The sequence below is a fragment of the Balearica regulorum genome, chromosome 1 (assembly GCF_011004875.1).
Source record: "Balearica regulorum gibbericeps isolate bBalReg1 chromosome 1, bBalReg1.pri, whole genome shotgun sequence".
Taxonomy (NCBI): domain Eukaryota; kingdom Metazoa; phylum Chordata; class Aves; order Gruiformes; family Gruidae; genus Balearica; species Balearica regulorum.
Window position 1 is genome coordinate 173,588,665 of NC_046184.1, and position 16,922 is coordinate 173,605,586.

General features: G+C 44.8%; 1 protein-coding gene and 1 long non-coding RNA gene across 12 annotated transcripts in view; one reads left to right on the forward strand and one right to left on the reverse strand.

The window, feature by feature from the left end:
- Nucleotides 1-1,420: 1,420 nt before the first annotated feature.
- Nucleotides 1,421-7,771, reverse strand: LOC142599877 (uncharacterized). The gene is made up of 3 exons (XR_012833282.1): nt 6,429-7,771; nt 2,248-2,362; nt 1,421-1,856 (listed from the first exon to the last, which is right to left on the reverse strand). It is a non-coding gene; the product is annotated as an uncharacterized LOC142599877 (long non-coding RNA).
- A 575-nt stretch (nt 7,772-8,346) lies between these two features.
- Nucleotides 8,347-16,922, forward strand: part of KLF12 (KLF transcription factor 12) — a 254,559-nt gene continuing 245,983 nt past the window's right edge. For 3 of the 11 annotated variants that reach the window (XM_075741702.1, XM_075741703.1, XM_075741705.1), the window contains exon 1: nt 8,639-8,851. The gene's annotated coding sequence lies outside the window, so the exon portion shown is untranslated. The other 8 variants (XM_075741707.1, XM_075741706.1, XM_075741701.1 and 5 more) reach the window with 6 other exon arrangements.

Here is a 16,922-nt window from a genome sequence, read left to right on the forward strand (position 1 = left end):
CTTTCAAACTTCCACCCACTGCAGCCGGCATTTATTTGTGTCTTAGTTGGAGAGGCAGGTTTCCCTCCTGGCTCCAGTGGGTAAAAAAGAGGAGTGGAAGTTCCTAACGCTGGGGCTGTGAGATGGTGATGCTTTGCAATCAGCCCCAGGTTTTCCACGTTCAGCGTAACTTTGCATCGCTACAAGAGACATACCAAAGACACGGTGGCATAGGAGGGGGCACTCCTAATAAAAGAAAGCTTGTTCAGAGGGAAAACGTGGCAGACTAAGGAAAAGGACGGAGCTGCCTTTTCTCTCCCCACGACTGGCCTCATGCTCCGGTGTGTTTCCATGGAGGCTGTTGCTGTCACTGCATGGCTCACGCTGGAGTGTCACATTGGAGGGGAGCCAGCTCAACAAGAAAAATAAAGTGAGTTTTTAAGAGGTAATGTGGTAAATGTTCTTCTCAGTCTGGCTACCAATATGTGCTGTCTAGCCTGAGGCGCGCAGCACATATGGGTGAAGCTACTGAAGTTTGGTACTTCTAACTTCTCGAGTCACTTTTTACAAAACCAAAGGAGACATATTAGACTAATTGAGGAAAAGAAAAAAAAGGTAAGGAAAGGCAAGGCCGAGTGATCTGATCTCAGCAGACTGCCACTGCCGCTATCTCAATTCTTATTCTGGGGATTACAGGCTTTTCCACATACCGGGGGATTTTGCCTGCTGCTTAGGCACCGCAGAGCGGGGTAGCTGTTCACAGCAGCAGACGGCTGGGGTAGCAAAGCGCCCCGGCCATGCTGATGGTGCCCAGGCAGGTGACGGTGTCTGGGGCAGTGGCAGATGCTGGCATTTGGGCCACCTGCCTGGGGCAGCTGTAATGGTAGCCCTGCCCTCCGCTCTCCTAGCAGCTGCTGGAATAAGCAGCCTGGCTCCAGCTCCTTCTTTCTTCACGGAAAATTCAATTTTACCTCCACTGGTGAGGCTGGAATGAGCTCTGGTGCTAGCTGCTCTGCAGAGAATTTGGTCAACCTGCTTGGGGGGGGGGGGGGGCTGTGTTAGAAAGGGCAACTTTTAAAGCAAAATATAGGTGATGTCTGCTCTTCGGCAATCTTGCTCCTCTCTCACTGACGGTCTTTCAAGACACTTCAGCAGTCATTTTGCAGTGTGCCCCTGGGCTTCTGGGGAGAGCATCACAACCTCCTCCTCTTTTTCCCATCTGTCAGCTCAGCAGCGACAATAGGGCAGACTGGAGTTTCTTTCAGCTCATTCGATTTCTATGGTTAGCATTTGCCAAGTTGCTCAACCATTTGTAAAAATCATGTCATCAGTTGTCATTAGAAAGAGAATTGATAACTGGTATTTACTGAGCTTTGCAGTCACTCAAATGAATTCATTCTCTTAGTTTTAAAAAACAAAACCCACACAATCAAGCCCAGACTTTAAGTAAGCAATTGCTACAATAGGATGCTTAGGTTTTTGAGCTGTTAGATTGATACTCAGTGGCACAACTATGGTTAATAATCTGTGGAACACCCCATTTAAAAAAAAAAACCAAACAAACCAAAATATAACTAATTAAAAAATAATTTTACTCATCTGAAATATGATGAAGCCTCTTAATGCTTGTGAGTCATCAACCTTTGATCCAGAAAGCATATGATCAGAAAGCACTACGACTGTGGATATGTCCATGATGTCCAGGTACAAACCCTGCCATTTCAAGCCAACCTAATGAAATAGCAGAAGTGTTGAAAAGAACCACTTCTAATGTGTCCCATTTCCAATCTGATTCTGAATCTTTTCCACTCTTGAGGCTGTCTAAATATCTCCCAAATCCAAGAGATTCTGGTACCAGAAAAGTCAAGTTGTGTGGCCTTGAAATAAAAATAAAAAAAAAAAAAAAAAAGGTTATCAACTTGAATATCTTAATAATGCAAGAAAGCATCTGTAAGACAGGGTGGAAAGATGGGAAGGGAGGAATGCTGTCTGAGTAAAGAGAAAACATCTAAGTGCTTATTTGTTTGGAGATTTATTCTCTTGTAATTTATTTAACACCTCCACAGAGAACAAAGAACTCTGCTGAATTAAAAACAACCAGGAAAAAAAAAGAATTTCTTGAAAATATTTGTTATACCTAAGACCTGTCAAGAAAAGCGTGAAAGATTGCTATGATAATATCTGCATAGAAGATATCCCAGATGTTTTTGGTTGCCTACTAGATATGAAATCAGATCCATGCCCAGCTGAACGTGTTCCTTTGCTAACCTGCCTGCAGAACGCTTCTCAGTCCTGTGCACAGAACCCAACCATTTCTGAAACATTTCTTTTTGCTTTGAAACTGCTCCTCCAGGTCTTTCATATGCAGAACTTCTTTTGCAGCCTATGAAACCAAATGCACAGGGAACAAATTAGACACCACCAATTTTGCAGAGACATAGTGGAGTGCAAAATAACCAGGAGCCACAGAGAACACAACACAGTGGGAGCTACATGGAAAATTTGGAAAGATCATCCCACACCATATCTGTGCCATACCAAAAGCGATGTAGCAGCTTTAATGTTCATATAAGAATACAGTATGCCTCTCTTTATAAAAGCACTGTTTAAGTGATCGCCATTTTTTTGTCTCCTAAACAACCAAACACAGTGTTCAATTTGGGGAGCTAAGATAATGGAATTGAGCATGGAGCTTAGAACGACGTAAAGAAATTTTCTCAGGGTGATGTTTAGGTTCATAAATTCAGCCACAAACTAAAGAGTTTTTGAAAGGAAAATCCAGCGCAACCCATTCCGTTCCTGGGTGTCAAATTGAGACGGTGTCCAAAGCCAGGAAGTGCTTGCCTCCATTTCTTTTTGTCTTACAAAAACATTAACCAAACATTGGAGAGATGAAAAAAAACCAAACCCTCCTTTTTTCCCCAGAACATGTTCCTTGATGACTTCCTATTCCCTATTAACTTTTGCCAGTGTTGGATTGTACTAAATAAGGAAGTGTCCCTCCTGTTCTTCTGCCTTTTAAATAAGATCATAACCCTTCAAGGGCTCTTGCTAAAAGAAGGCAAGTTTAAAAAAAATAATAAAAAAGTAGTGCATGATCTCAGTCCAAGGTTATAGAAAGGGCACAGAGCTTCTCGATCAAGGGAGTGAAGCACTAATACTTTGCGGCCCCACTTTCCTAGAATAAGTGTCTTGCAACATTGCTAGTCTAAATCTGGCAAATTGAATATTTTGATCTCTGTCCCTGGAGAAAAACATGCACCTATTATATCAGATTATAATTTTCCTCTTTTGTGCAGTGTAATGGAGCTATTCTCCATTATATACTTTATTGTATCAGAGAAGCTGCATTGTGTACACTAACATTGCCATTTATGCGCCGGGCTAGGTTGCTTTTGTTGGTATTTTTTAAGGAGAGTGAGCTGAAGGGAAGGAGATTTCCTGATCATCTGTCTAAGAGTAAACAATTTGTTTATACAAAGTACAGAAAAACCCCATAAATGTGGTATACAAAAGCTACAATTTTCATACCAGAGGAATATTCCTGCTGATGTTTGAGTGAGCCACATGAAATACGATAGCGCTACTTCCACATTTTAGATGGACCGTTTTGGTTAACGGCCACCTAGAAGTTGACTGTAACCCTAACGTTTGATGGCAGAGTGCCGTGCATGCTGAAACACTGTCTAAGCAGATTCAAAGACACAGAAGCTGAACTCCTTGCCCCAGAAGTCTGCAACTTCATGCTGGATGGTGACTCTTGGATAAAAGGGCAAGGCCCACGTATTCATGTTGAACTTAACACCAATTTGAGTGGAGAAGGAGCGGAGGAAGCGCTCGGTAGATGATCACAGGCTGGATTGCAAGACAGCAACCATACCCGAAAGGCTTTATCTGCTGATGTGGTCAATTCCTTAGCAAAAAAACAACCAATCCGTTTACGTGCCTGTATCCAAAAGGGAAGGCTTGTGAAAGGAATTAGTAACACAATCCCTCAACTGCAGGTATTTGAATTGATTATCTGTCAACCCAAAGGTTTCCCTAAGTTCAGCAAATGAAACACAATCTGTCTCTAAAATATATCATGTAATTTGTTAAAGCTTTTGTCTAACCATGCATCCAAATAAAAACACATTTAGGTTTTGGTTTGAGTAGTAAGGTTGATTTTTTTTTTTTTTTTTTTAGTTTATTTGAGTTCGAAAATTGAGTACAAGCTGAAATGGAATAAATGATAGCTTAAGAGTGATTTTTTTATAACTGGTGTTAATTTAAATGACAAAATCTCTCAATATTCAGCACATTACTGATTTATTTCACATGTGTCTTTAGTTGTTTCAGGCTTGCATTGTTAAAATATGCTATTGATTTTCTGTTTTCTTTTGTTTTGAGGTTCCAGTGTGCTCTCTGCTGGTGATGCCATTCCCCATTTTGAAAAGTGATTGATTCATTATGATTAAATTTAAAAAAAAAAAAAAAAAAGCCAAGACTTAAAACATGCTTAAGGTAGAAGTTGCTAAATGCTTTCAAGAGTATTATTTATTTGCACATTTGCTGGATTAGGATCTAGGACAAAATGCAGATAGGACAATGGATATTGGGGAAGAATGGTGAAGAAAATTCTGCACCAGTGGAAGACAATATAGGAGAGGTGAGGGGCTGAGGAGCAGTACGGCGAGATTTTATAGGACCTTCTTTTTAGTAAGTTTTAGGAAACTCCATTAGCGGAAGAACAGCTACAGGGAGACTGGATAGAGCCATCTGGGATTGTAAGTGATGGGACTCTGTAAAAGTGAATTAGTAGTACCGCTTTGTAGGCAGTATGACAGAAGCCAGAGAAGGATTATGGAAAAAAAATCTAAAATACCCATGTAAACACACTTGTGGAGCTTATGAAAAAGTAAGTAACCAAAATGTTTCCGTGGGCGCATTTGTTCTCCCTGGCTTCCAAAAGTATGTTTTTTTTCTATTTTTAGAATTGTATATGGCAATACACTGTTAAGGTTCCCAATTCAAAATTTAAGACTCTTGTTTCTGGGGAAAAAAAAAAAAGGCATTCTTGCTGAAAAGTCCCATTGATTAATTGGAAATGTGATTAAAGTTCCTTCTTTCAAGAAAAAAATGAAGAAAAAAAGAGAACTTTCTAAATCTTTAGAAATACTAAATGTTTTCGAAGTATTTCTGTGCAAAAATGTAAGCCAGAACATTTTCAAATAGGCAACATATGCTCAGCTTTGTTAAGCCAGATGAGAATGGAAACAGAGGGGTCAGGTATATGGAGTGAGCCAAGATGGTGATTTAGTAGGACAGGTTTTCCATAAAAGCATGTGATTGAGAACTACATTTCTCTATAAATCTGTGATATATATCAAATACTAATGTGTAATATCCCCTACTTCCGTATCAATCTATTGATATATAATCATGTAATACGTTTCTCCTGCAAATGTAGCTACATATTTTTTTGCTTTAGATACTGCCCTGCAAATTCATGCATATGGGTAATAGTTCTCAGTAGCAGGCGATAGACGATGTAAACAGCCAACATAGCACATAATGAAGCTCACGGAGAACAAATTTTATCACCAAATGTCAGTCAGCCAACCCTTCTTCTAGCTGATTTCCTTAGATATATTAGATAAATGAATAAAATATTTCTAAGTATGACAAAATAAATATTGATGGTTTTAAATATTTTATCTGAAATTCAATGGAAATAGCTTCGTCTGCTTCTCAGGGCACAGCAATGCATGTAACATCATGTTCCTCTGTTATGCACCTTATCACACTGTCTACATGCAATCTTCTTCCCGCTATCACTATTCATTTTTCATGTGCCAAGTATTCATTAATCCTTTAACCTCAGTAGGTAGAAACCAGTTTTTCTCTGCAGAACGCTCAGCACTGGGAAATTGTTGCTCCCTGTTGCAAGGGGTTAAGAAGGATGAATGTTAATACTCGTGTTTTTTATTGATAAATGTGAATATAACCTATGCATCTAATCCACGGAATGTTTCCAGTGGTGTTCTATAGTAGCCTGCTTCCTATGGGATTGCATATTTATCTTTAAAACATTGTGTTACAATGTTAACTTTTGACTTGGGTAAAATCTGCTGAAATCTAATGAATCACATATGTAACTTCTGGTGAGTTGTTGGAACTGGTTCTGTATCTAAAGTAATAATACAAGGAAATGCGTTGCTCAGGTCATTAGACTAAATTTTTACTCACTTTTCGTCAAAGGAAATGATTACACCAGAGGCAAAATTGTAATAACAAAACACACCTAATCCCCTTTATATCTTGCAGAGACATATATTTATATAGACTGTGAGGTACACTTCTGTTAATATCTATTTTAACATTTCTTATTTGCTATTCTGCCTTTTTTTTTTTAACCTTCTGGAAATAGAGGCAGGTTGCAGGGACAAACAGTGTGGGGGTTACGTTACCTAAACTGTTTATGCCAAACCATAAGCGGAGGACCAAGGTATGGGAACACACGAAGCGATGCAATAGATGTATTTCAGGCAGTTGGCACGAAATCCTCTAAGGGAACAAACATCGGTTCTGGTTCTTCTGGCTTCCTCAGTAAACGTTGTGTAGAGCAGCAAACATCAGTTTGTATTTACTGAAACTAATAGCGTTTTAGCAGTAATTATTTACCTGAGCTCAGCCTGGCTTTCTGTGTAAATACGCAAGCTATACAGGCTTTTACAAAGACACTCATGCAATGTGCCAACCTAGTAGACAAGGGATCCCTCTTTTTTCCATTTTATTTACCAAATTATTGCTACGAGTGGAATCCTCTGGAGCTGCTGAGCTTGAATTTAAGGAAGATGAGGGTGTGGGACTCAAGAAAAATTTGCCATTTTCTATCTGCTCTGACCGTGACTTTTGCCAGGGTCCAGCACAGCACGCTGGACTATTCCCAAGGCTATTAAGCTTCCTTAAATGAATCCCAGCCCCCCAACATTGCCCAGAAACCATCTTAACAGCCAGGGCTGGTCAAAGCTCACCTGCCCTCTAGCCATGGCCGTGTTTACTTCATGCAACAGGAACCATAGGGGAGGAGGCAGAAAACAGCCACATCAGCTTCACATTAACAAAAGGCTCTCCAAGGCAAGGGAATCAATCCCTAGGTAACCTGTCGGGCCAGCTTAATAGCTTTGACACTGATCAGGCATGGGCAAGGATCCTTCCACCAAAATATTTCACTGTGTAAGAACGCTTTTGAAAAGAATTAGAGATTTGCTTCTTAAAGTTTAACGCTCTCTGGATTTCTGTTTCCTAAGGTTTTAAAAGTTCTTTTAAAACATCCATGTAATAAAAAGAGCTTATGTTTAAACAAACTTTAAGATTTCAGAATCAGTTTCTCAGTATATTGTTACTAGAGCATTTACAACCCAGTATTTGCAGTCCTTACATGTGAAAAACCTTCCCGTAAAGGAAGTTCTCATTTTGCAGACGCGCGACTCCAGACTTACACACCGACCCTCCATGCAAAAAAAAAAAAAACCACCTCACATACTTCTCACAGGCTGCAGTGTGTCTGTGGGGGAAAAAAAAAAAAAAAAAAAAAAGAAGAAGAAAAAGGCAAGGTTTGCAGCGCTCAGCCCTGCAGCCCGCCAGGTGCGGGCCGCTCTGCCCTGCACGGCCCACGGGGACGAAGAGAGGCGGCCAACACCGCCCCCGCCGCCCGGCCCCCGCTGCCCCGCCAGCAGCGCGGCCCTGGGACGGCACCGCCCGCTCCGCGCCTCAACTCCCCGGCCCGCCGCGCCGGGCCCCGCCCGCCACCCCCGCTCACTCTCCAGGGCCCCCGCAGGGACCCCGTGTCCCGTCCCTCCCCGGGGCTCCCCTCAGCGTCCCCATGGACTTGTCCGCCTCGGGACTTCCCTCGGCGCTCCCACCGCGTCGCCTCCCCCGGGCTCTCCTGAGCGCCCCCACCGCCCTGTCGTGTCCGACCCACGGGGCTCCCCCCAACGCCGCCACCGCGCCGCCCCCCTCGGGCCTTCCCCAATGCCCCGTGACACACACACCCCACCCCCTCCCCCGGGCTCCTCCGTCGCCCCGCACCCCACCGAGCCTCCCCCAGCGCTCCATTAACCTGTCCCCGCCCCGCCCCGCCCCGCCTGCCCTCAGCGCCCCCCCGCCCTGGGCCTCCCCTCGGCGCCCCCGCTGCCGGCCCCGCCCTGCCCCTCCCCGCGGCGCCCCCGGAGGCCCCACCGCCCTGCCCTCCCCTCGGCGCCCCCCTGCCCTGCCCCCCGCGGCCGGGCGGGCCGGGGCCGGGGCCGGGCGGGGGGCGGTGCGGCCGGGCGTTCCCGTCCCCACCCCTCGGGGCGGGGCGGGCGGTGCACCGGGCCCCGGGGCGGCCGAGGGGCGGGGGGCGCGGCCCCTCCCCTCCCCCGCCCGGCTGCCGGTGGGGGCGGGGACGCGCCGCATGCCAGCGACGCCACCGGCGCCCGCCGCGGCCGGAGCAGGGGCCGGGAGCTGGGGAGGGGTACACCGGTCCGGACCGGGCCCTTTGTCTGAGCGGCCGGTGGGGTGTCGCGGCGGCGGCCTCACCGTGAGGCGAGGCGAGGCGAGGTGAGGCGGCGCCGGGAGCCTCCACCCCCGGCCCACCCTGCCCCCGGCTCATCATGTGACGCGGGTAAGTCGGCGGCGACCGCCGCGGTTCCCCGGGCTGCCCCCATTCATTTCCCGGGGACGGTGGCGATCCCGGGCCGCCGGCTGCCTCCGCCTGGCTGTGTGTGAGGGAGTGTGCGAGTGGCACTGCCGGGAGAGCGGGGCGGACAGACAGGACAGACAGACAGAGAGCGGGGACCCTGTGTCAGGGGAAGGAAACAGTTTCTCCTGCTCTGCCGCTTCTGCTCAGGTCTGTGCCGATTCCTTTCTTATCAGGATAAACGGCTAACACGTAGATTTTTCGCTGCTGCTGTCCCAATCAGCTTTCTATTTTTTTTTTTTTAATCGCTCCTATACTTAAGTTAAATAATTTAAAAAAAAAGCGGGGGCAGGGCGTCCCCCGCCCCCCCCCATCCCCCCCGCCTTTCCCCCAGCGCCGCCGGAGCGGGCTCGCCGCCGGGGCGAGCCGGGGGTTAACGGCGGTGCCCTCCTTCCCCTCCCCTGCGTCCCTCCCTCCCCTCCATCCCTCCCGGTGCCCCAGCGGCAGCGATGCCGGGGGGGGGTGTGTGTGTGTGTGTGTTGCAGGGTGCTGGGGGCCGCCCCCGCCGCCGGCCCGACTTTTTCCTCAACTTTCCCGCAGAGGCTTTGGGGGTTGGGGGGGTTGGCGGTGACAAAAGCGGGGGGAAAAAAATAAAAAGCGAATAAGCGAAGAGTGATGAGCAGCGAGGTTGGGAGCGCCCAGCCCTTTGTGCTTGTCCGTCCCCGAGAAGGGGGTGCGGGCGGGCCGCGGTGCCCCTGCGCCTTGTGGGGGGGGGGGGGCGCGAAAAAAAATTACAAATATATTAAAAAAAACCCCAAAAACCCGTGGTGTAACGCAATATGAGGGGAAAAAACCGTAGTGTAAACGCTGTATGGGGTGAAAAAAAAAATAAAAATGAGCGTGTAACGCTGTATTACCTCTTAGAAAAATAATTATCTTCTATAAAATAAAATACTTGCGCTTCCAGAAGTCGGCCGGCGTTGCTTGGGGAGCAAACCGCTGGTATTTACATTAAAAAGCGTGTGCCCAGAGATGTGTGCCCCATGGCATCGGCGTCACCCTGTGAAGCCCACCTAAAGCTTTCTGCTGCTGGTGCAGCTGGGTAAATGGTCTGGGATGAAATTTGGGTTCCCTATCTGCCTGCCTCCAAATCCCACACCACCCGTCAGGGTGGTGCGGGATTTTGAGGGAGGCGGATAGGAACAGCTGGCTGGTTTATTTTATATTATCCCCCTCCCTCCATGTTTTGCAGGGATGAGATGCTCCGCTCTAGACAGCGGGTTAGGTGGTTTTTTTTTTTTTGGATCTTGGCGTGGCGTTCGCTCCCGCAAACAGGCTTGCGTGAAAATAATCCGTTTTTACGCGCTTAGGGAGCAGGTATGAGCAGTTTGGTAGGAGGCACCGAAGAGAAGTTCACTTGTATCAGGGTTTATATTGAGCTTGTAAAAATCCTGCTAGCTTTTGGCAGTGGTCCCCTCCCCCTGAATAAAGTAAGTAAACCAATTTTTTTTTTTTAATTATCCATCATGAAATAAATGGTGTTGTTCTCCCCACAGTTTTTTTTTTTTTTAATTGCTTTTCCCCGTTTTTGCCCTCGCCATGGCAGGTAGATATTCGCGGCAACTTTGCGAGGCTGCTTTATATAGCGCTGGCATATGGGCTCCATTTTCTGCTTTCTGGTTGGTCTCCAACTCTGAAATGTACAGGAACAGCAAAGTGGTCTTAGTGTGGGATTAGTAACTGTGCTGAATAGGTCACAGATGGGGCGATAGGAGCGTTTTATTAATGACGTAAGGCTGCATAAACCGAGTCTGCTTATTTATTTATTTATTATACATTATTCGTGCTGGGGAAGGGGGAATATCTTTCTAATGGGACGTAATCACTTGAAACCGCTGTCTGCAAGCCGGCGTGTCACCTATCATCACAAACCGACCAGGCATAACGGAGAGAACATTGCATGCGGATTTTTTTTTTATTTTAATTTTTAATTTTTTTCCCCTCACTGTGCTGCCTGAGGCTTTGGCAGCTGGTCAGAGCTGCTGCCGCTACGCTGCCGGCGGGTGCCCGGGCTGGAGCCTGGCGGGATGACATCACCCCCTTGGCGGCCGGGGAGCAAGCACCCATGCACGCCCCTCCCCGGGCCAGCACCCCCACCCGCTCACCCCTCGCTGCGTCCAGAACAGTGGTGGTATTCTTCTCCCCCCCCCCCCCCCGCCCTTTACTACTTCCCCCCCCCCCCCCCCCCCTTTCTTTTCCTGTGTCTGGTACCTGGAACTGAGGGGGTGGGGGGGGGTATGGGAAGCACCTTTCTTTAGGCAAATCTTTTCTTTAGGGTACTACCAGCTTTAGAAAGGTGGCTTGGGCTCCCCCCCCCCCCCTTTTTATTTTCCCCACGTCATGGAGTAGTCAATAGCATTTTAAGAGGGCTGTGAAAAATCGTATTTTCTATCCCTCAGCTGTGGGGGGGAAAAAAGGCTTTTTGAGGAGGAGATATGCCATGGGGCATTTGATGAGCGATTGCACGTGTGCTGGAGGGGCTGGGAAGGAGTTTAGGATGTGGGTGATATTGTTTGGTTTCTGCTTCTGATAATGAGGCGATATCAGATGTGTAAAGAAGGGGAATTTGAAATGAGGTATTTTTAACTGTTTTTTTTTTTTTTTTTTTTTCCCAGCAATACTTGGTGGTAATATTTCCAGGCCTTCCTGCGCTCTCTTGTAGAAAACCCTGTGCTGGGAAGGCCCCTGAGAGCCCAAGAAGACTGTGTGTAACAACTTTTAAAAATAAACTTTAAGATTCCAGGACAGGCTAATAGTGGAGTCCTCTGCCAGCTGTTTCTGTAGGGCTGAGCCAGACCTAAACGTGTGTGAGCAGAGTTTTTACTTCAGATGAGAGGACGCTGAGATGGGTCGGGGCTGAACCAGCTCTTCTTACCCCAGGAGATGGTAGAGTGGGGTCAGCAAAGGGCTTTGGACTGCAAAGCCCTGTGGTAGCTACTGTCTTCCTCTTCACCCAGACCAAGGCAGTGTGTGACAGTACCCACCAAAATTAAATAGAAATACAGACCATGTCTTTGAGGAAAATGGGCGATGCCTCTCCTGGGTGCTTAGGAGCACTCGGCCGCACCGCAGGGTTGCAGAAGGTCTGCTGCGTGCTTCTGTGTAGGTTTCAGCACTAGAAAAGCATCCTGTTGTTTAGATTTTGGGTAATTTGTAAAACAAAGGGAAGGTGTGTGCCTTTTCTCGTCACTGTGTGGATGATGCCCGCTTACACTAGCCTTCCCAAAGTTGTAGTTCTGTGGCCTCCGTGCTTAAGGCTCCTGGAGCACCTCTGTGAGCCTTGCACGGCCACTGGTGCTGCTTTTCAGGATGGCCAGCCTCCTTGCTCGTGGCTTCAGTAAGTGTCATTTGCATTGTGTAACAGGTCTCATCAGTTCAAGGTTGGTTTTGACCAAGTCTTCTTTCGAATCAGGTAAATATGAGACTGAACGAGGTGTTTGTATATTAATAAAGCTGGAGAAATACTTATTTTTACTGAAGTGTTTTGCTTGTGGTTTTTGAAGTATCTTATCTTGATTTATTTTGTTGGAGGAGAACTGTGGTTTGCCTTTTCCTTGACGTAACTGCAAAATGAAAACAGAAAAATTAATTTCTTGCAATGGAAATTTCATTTTTAGAAAAGCTGAAATGGATGCAACACCGAGACTTTGACCTTCTCAGCTCTTGACTAGTGGTTGTTTACTACAGCTGCAGCTGTGCGTCTTTGAAAGAGGAGGAGCTGCAAACACAAGCATGCTCACTTTCCCCGGCTAAGAGGAAAACACATAATGAGCATGCTGTTTCAAAGTGAGATGTAAAAAAAAGTATTCAGCAGTCAGGTTGTGGCTTTTCCTTTTGTTTTGTGCAAGGTGTGCTGTATCTGTAAGAAAAATTTTGAGTCTTGAAGTACAAATGTGAAAGCATCAAGTGACTATGCTTCCTTATGCAGCGAAAAAGAATTATTTTTTTTTAAAATACATGCATGCTTACTCTAGAAAAGAGAAATGCTTTTGCACTGTAAGTACTAAGGACACTTTCAACACTGTTCGTCAGTGGAAAAAGCTCCATGTAACCTTACCCTGTATTCAACAACTGAACTTTAGACAGTCCTCTTGCTTCAACTGAATGATTTTTTTTTTTAAAGTTGGTACTAAAAAAAAAAAAGAGCAATGAGAGTTATATTTGAGGATTCAGAGTCAAAATGATTGTTTTAGTTTATTGCTAGGCATAGAACTATGTTGACAAAATTGACTGGAGTGTTGACAAGACCTAATGTATGTATGCGGCACTGCAAAAGTGGGTAAAATTGGACCAATGTGAGGATAGTTGTGCAGTCTCTTTTGGTTTATATATATATATAAAAAATCCCCTCCCCCCCAAACTGTGCTAGTGTTTTCATTTGGAAGCTCTTTCTGTGCAGGAGGTCTGCTTAGACTTGATGCCCTAAAATCTGTGAACTTTCTCATACTTCTCCAAAGTTTGGTGTGACTGATAGGTTTGAAGTTTATTCTGAGTCTGTGTTCTCATGTTTGCTCCCAAGCAATAACTATAATGCAAAAATGGTAAGGTATTCTTTAATTAGTTTTATTTACCTTTTGGCAGCAGAGAATTCTTAAAATAATACTGAGAGATGGAAGAGGAAAAATGAACATGGCTTTGCCAAAAAGTCAGTATATCTAGGCTATATGCACCATTGAGCTTGTGTGGGCTTTGCTTTCTTGAGTTCAGTGGTATTTATCAGAAAGCATGATCTAGACTTTGGTCTAAACCAAAATCAAATTATAATATAGAAATATTTTTTTGCATTTATGTCTACTGCAGAATGATGTGTTTTGATTTGGAGAAGATGACTTTAAATTATGGTGTGCCTTGGTCCTGTAACTATTTCTGTCATTTCCTGCATTTTTGGGAAGGGAGAGTGGCATGAGCCATCCCAGTGTTTCTCAACTGAAATATATGGTAAAACTTGGGAGTGAATATATGAAGTCATATGAAGTCATTTCCTACCCTCTGAATGCAATCCTAGCAGTGTCTGTATATTTTTTTTAATCTCCTGGTTTGTTTATTTGGTTATAAATTATTATTAATTTTTCCCTTGAAACAAATGCCATGCAATGATGTTTATCCTTTTGTGGGTCGCTGGTAGTGCTGGTGTTGACAGGCTTTGGAGTTGCAGCACAGACCAGCGCCACTTGAGTTAAGGAATGTCTGGTTAGCAGTAGCAAGCTTTTGTCCTCTCTGTGAACCAGCCTCCAGGACAGAATGAAGCACGCTCTTTGCTAATGGCTGGCATGGTGTTTGCTACATAGCAGAGTAATGGGACACAAAAATCCTGAGCTTTGTTCCTGGCTGTGGGGCGAGTGTGTTCTTGTCGTTTAAACTTAGAACAATCAAATGCATGACCTTAGACATCAGTGCTGCAAAGGGGATAATTAATCAGATGATGTATTGTGTCGGGAGACCTGAGTTCTGGTCTTGGTTTTGTCAGATGTCACCTAGGACAGCCACTTTGTTACCCTCTCTGTAAGGTGGGAAGCAGTGACCCTAATTCCTAATTAGTGTGGGGCATTGTCCAGTGGTCAGAGCTGCGAAGAGCACAAGGTTATGCATGTTAATACTGATCCTCCTGCTGACTACCTAAATAGTTTCTTTTCCTTGCCTTGGCCAAGAAGGGCTTTGCCGGTGTTGGTGTTGCATCTCTTTTTCTGGAGCCTTAGAGGTCCCTGACAGCAGTATGGGAAGTGCAGTGATGCTGGCTGGCCGGGGTCCGTGCAGAGAGCTCAGGCTGCTGGAAATAAGTTCAGGTCCATCAGCAGAGTCGGAGATGCTACCAGCGAGCTCTGGAAGTCTTCCCGAGTGTGGGTGAACTGTAATTCTTGGGTGTTCTGTTCAAGTCTCCACAGACTGGCATTGGTATGGATAAAGGGAACTGTCTAACCCCAGCAGTTTCTGTCTTTTTTCTGTGGATCCCTGAGGGAGAATCTTTCCAAACCAAATATTCTGAATTATTTTTTGCCTTTTTTCCTTTACCAAAAACTGTCAGAAGTGACTGGTGTGTTCTTCAACTTTCACATCAAACTTTGCAGAAGCGGTCACTGAGAATTTCAGCTGAAAGGATTGAAGTTTGTTAAAGGGAATAATGCAATATTAGAAATTTGTAACATGAATTTCAAAGAGTAACTGTGACTGTTGTCATTTACCATGGATGTTATTCCTTTTTTTACATGGGACCAGTGTTTTCAGATGGTCTGCTACAAATTGAGGGCACCTTTTATAGCAGATGTGATAACACGTATCCAAGGTAGCCACTAAGATATTTAGGATTAATAGTATTGGTTGACAGTTCTTCCTAGGACAAAAAAGAAAGATAACGGCAGTAAGTATTATGTGGTAACATCTGACCTGAGTCTGAGTAGGCCTTGACTTAAAATCAGAATAATATAGAAATATTTTTTTGTATCTGTCTTTATTTGAGTGTGCAATGCTGACATAAAACAGTTTTGAGTTAGTCTTCAAGTATGGGTTGGCAGTGCTCTAGAATAGCATGTAAAGAGCTGTGATTGATGACATGCTAGAATCTTTTTAAGTGTTGGACAGTAGTTGGAGGTCTTCCAGTTCCTTTTTCAGAGAATCTTTCAGTTGCAAGAAAATTTGGGATAAGTGAGAAATGAAAAGATTTCTCTTTAAAAAAAACCCCAAAACCCCCCCAAAACAAAACACCAAAAAAAACCACCAAAGGTGGGGAAAAACATTCCTTTCCAGTTTCTATAGATCGGTAACAGTTACAATGTGAATTAATTTTTCACTGGTTCCATCTAACCAAGGAAATCTTTTGTATAGACAGTGCCCTACAGAATTTTGAAAGGAAAAAAATGAGCAAAGTGGGTTATTTTTCCCCTTTTGAAGGGGAGAGCATGCAAGCTCAGTCTCGTTAGCAGGCAGATTTGGAGGCTGCTATTTCAAAAAACATTGCCGTTTTTACTTTTACTTTGCAGATCTATATTCAGCTAAATCAACATTTTGCTAAAATATCTTTGACATTTGTCTAAAGAGTATATATCAATAATTACGGACCTTCTATTTTAAGAATGTTGATAGAGTTGTAATTTTTGGTTGTGACTCTATTGAGATGAAGTGTACAATAGTCACGTTGAACAATTAGATATAATAGAAATAAAAAAAAAGTGTAGCAACGAATTGAAAAATATTATGAGATTTAGTACACTTTTTTTTTTCTTTGCATCCCACTGTCCAAGATGGATTTATTTTGTGCTTGCTGGAGATGTGCTCTTCTCTAGGTTTCACATGTTGCTGGATTTAGGAATACAATATTTCTTTTTCATTTGTGGTGCTAAAGAAGCATGTGGGCTAGGCAGGGATGGGAGGCTTGAGTCTATGCATAGCAATCATAGACACTTGCCTGAGTCACTTCTGGAGGATAGCTTCAATAAAATACATTGCTTTCCCAAAAAAGAGGAGCCTAGCTCATCCTTGCCTCAGAGGCATGTGCTAAAATCATGACACCAGAATGATTCTCATGGTCAAAAGACCATCAGAAAACCTCTCCGTTGGCTGACAGTGGAGGAAGTTGCAGATGTTTAGCTCAGGCATAGATGTGTGCACTGTGCTTGTTTAAAGATAGGTTGAGAGGAGACCTGCTCTGCTGAAATCCTGGAGAAGCTTTCCTGGCCTTGCAGGATTTGGTGGTGGGAGGAAGGAATAGCGGTTTCTCTGGGCTCTTCTCGTGGGTTTCGTTATTTGATATTTAACTTACCCTGTGTGCCGTGCGAGCAGGCACCCCTAGCCAGGCTGTGGCTTCCTACAGTAGGGACAGCACCGGGAGCTTAGTGGTTTGGTACTCAAGTCCTCTTGTGGGCATAGCCTGGAGTCCATCAGCAGAAATGAAAAATATTTGTACCTTCAGATCCCTCCCAAATATTTTTGAAGTTCCACGTATGTATGGCTTTTGTCTTTTTTCCTTGCCTTAAAAAAAAGAAAAAAAGAAAAAAGAAAAAAAGAAGGAAAAAAAAAGAGGAATTAAAGTAAAAGGAGAAAGTTTCTTCTTGTGATGAATTCTGACCGCAGTCGATGTTGCACGTTCTCAATGCATCAGTTCTCATCCTGTGTGTTCAGCTATTGTGCTGCTTTCTGCCTCTTGCCAGCAGCGCTGCCCTGCCCCTCTTCGGGTGAGGAGTGTTGTTTTGTGACATCCTCTTCCTTTTGCTGTAGCCCTTCTGCTGAT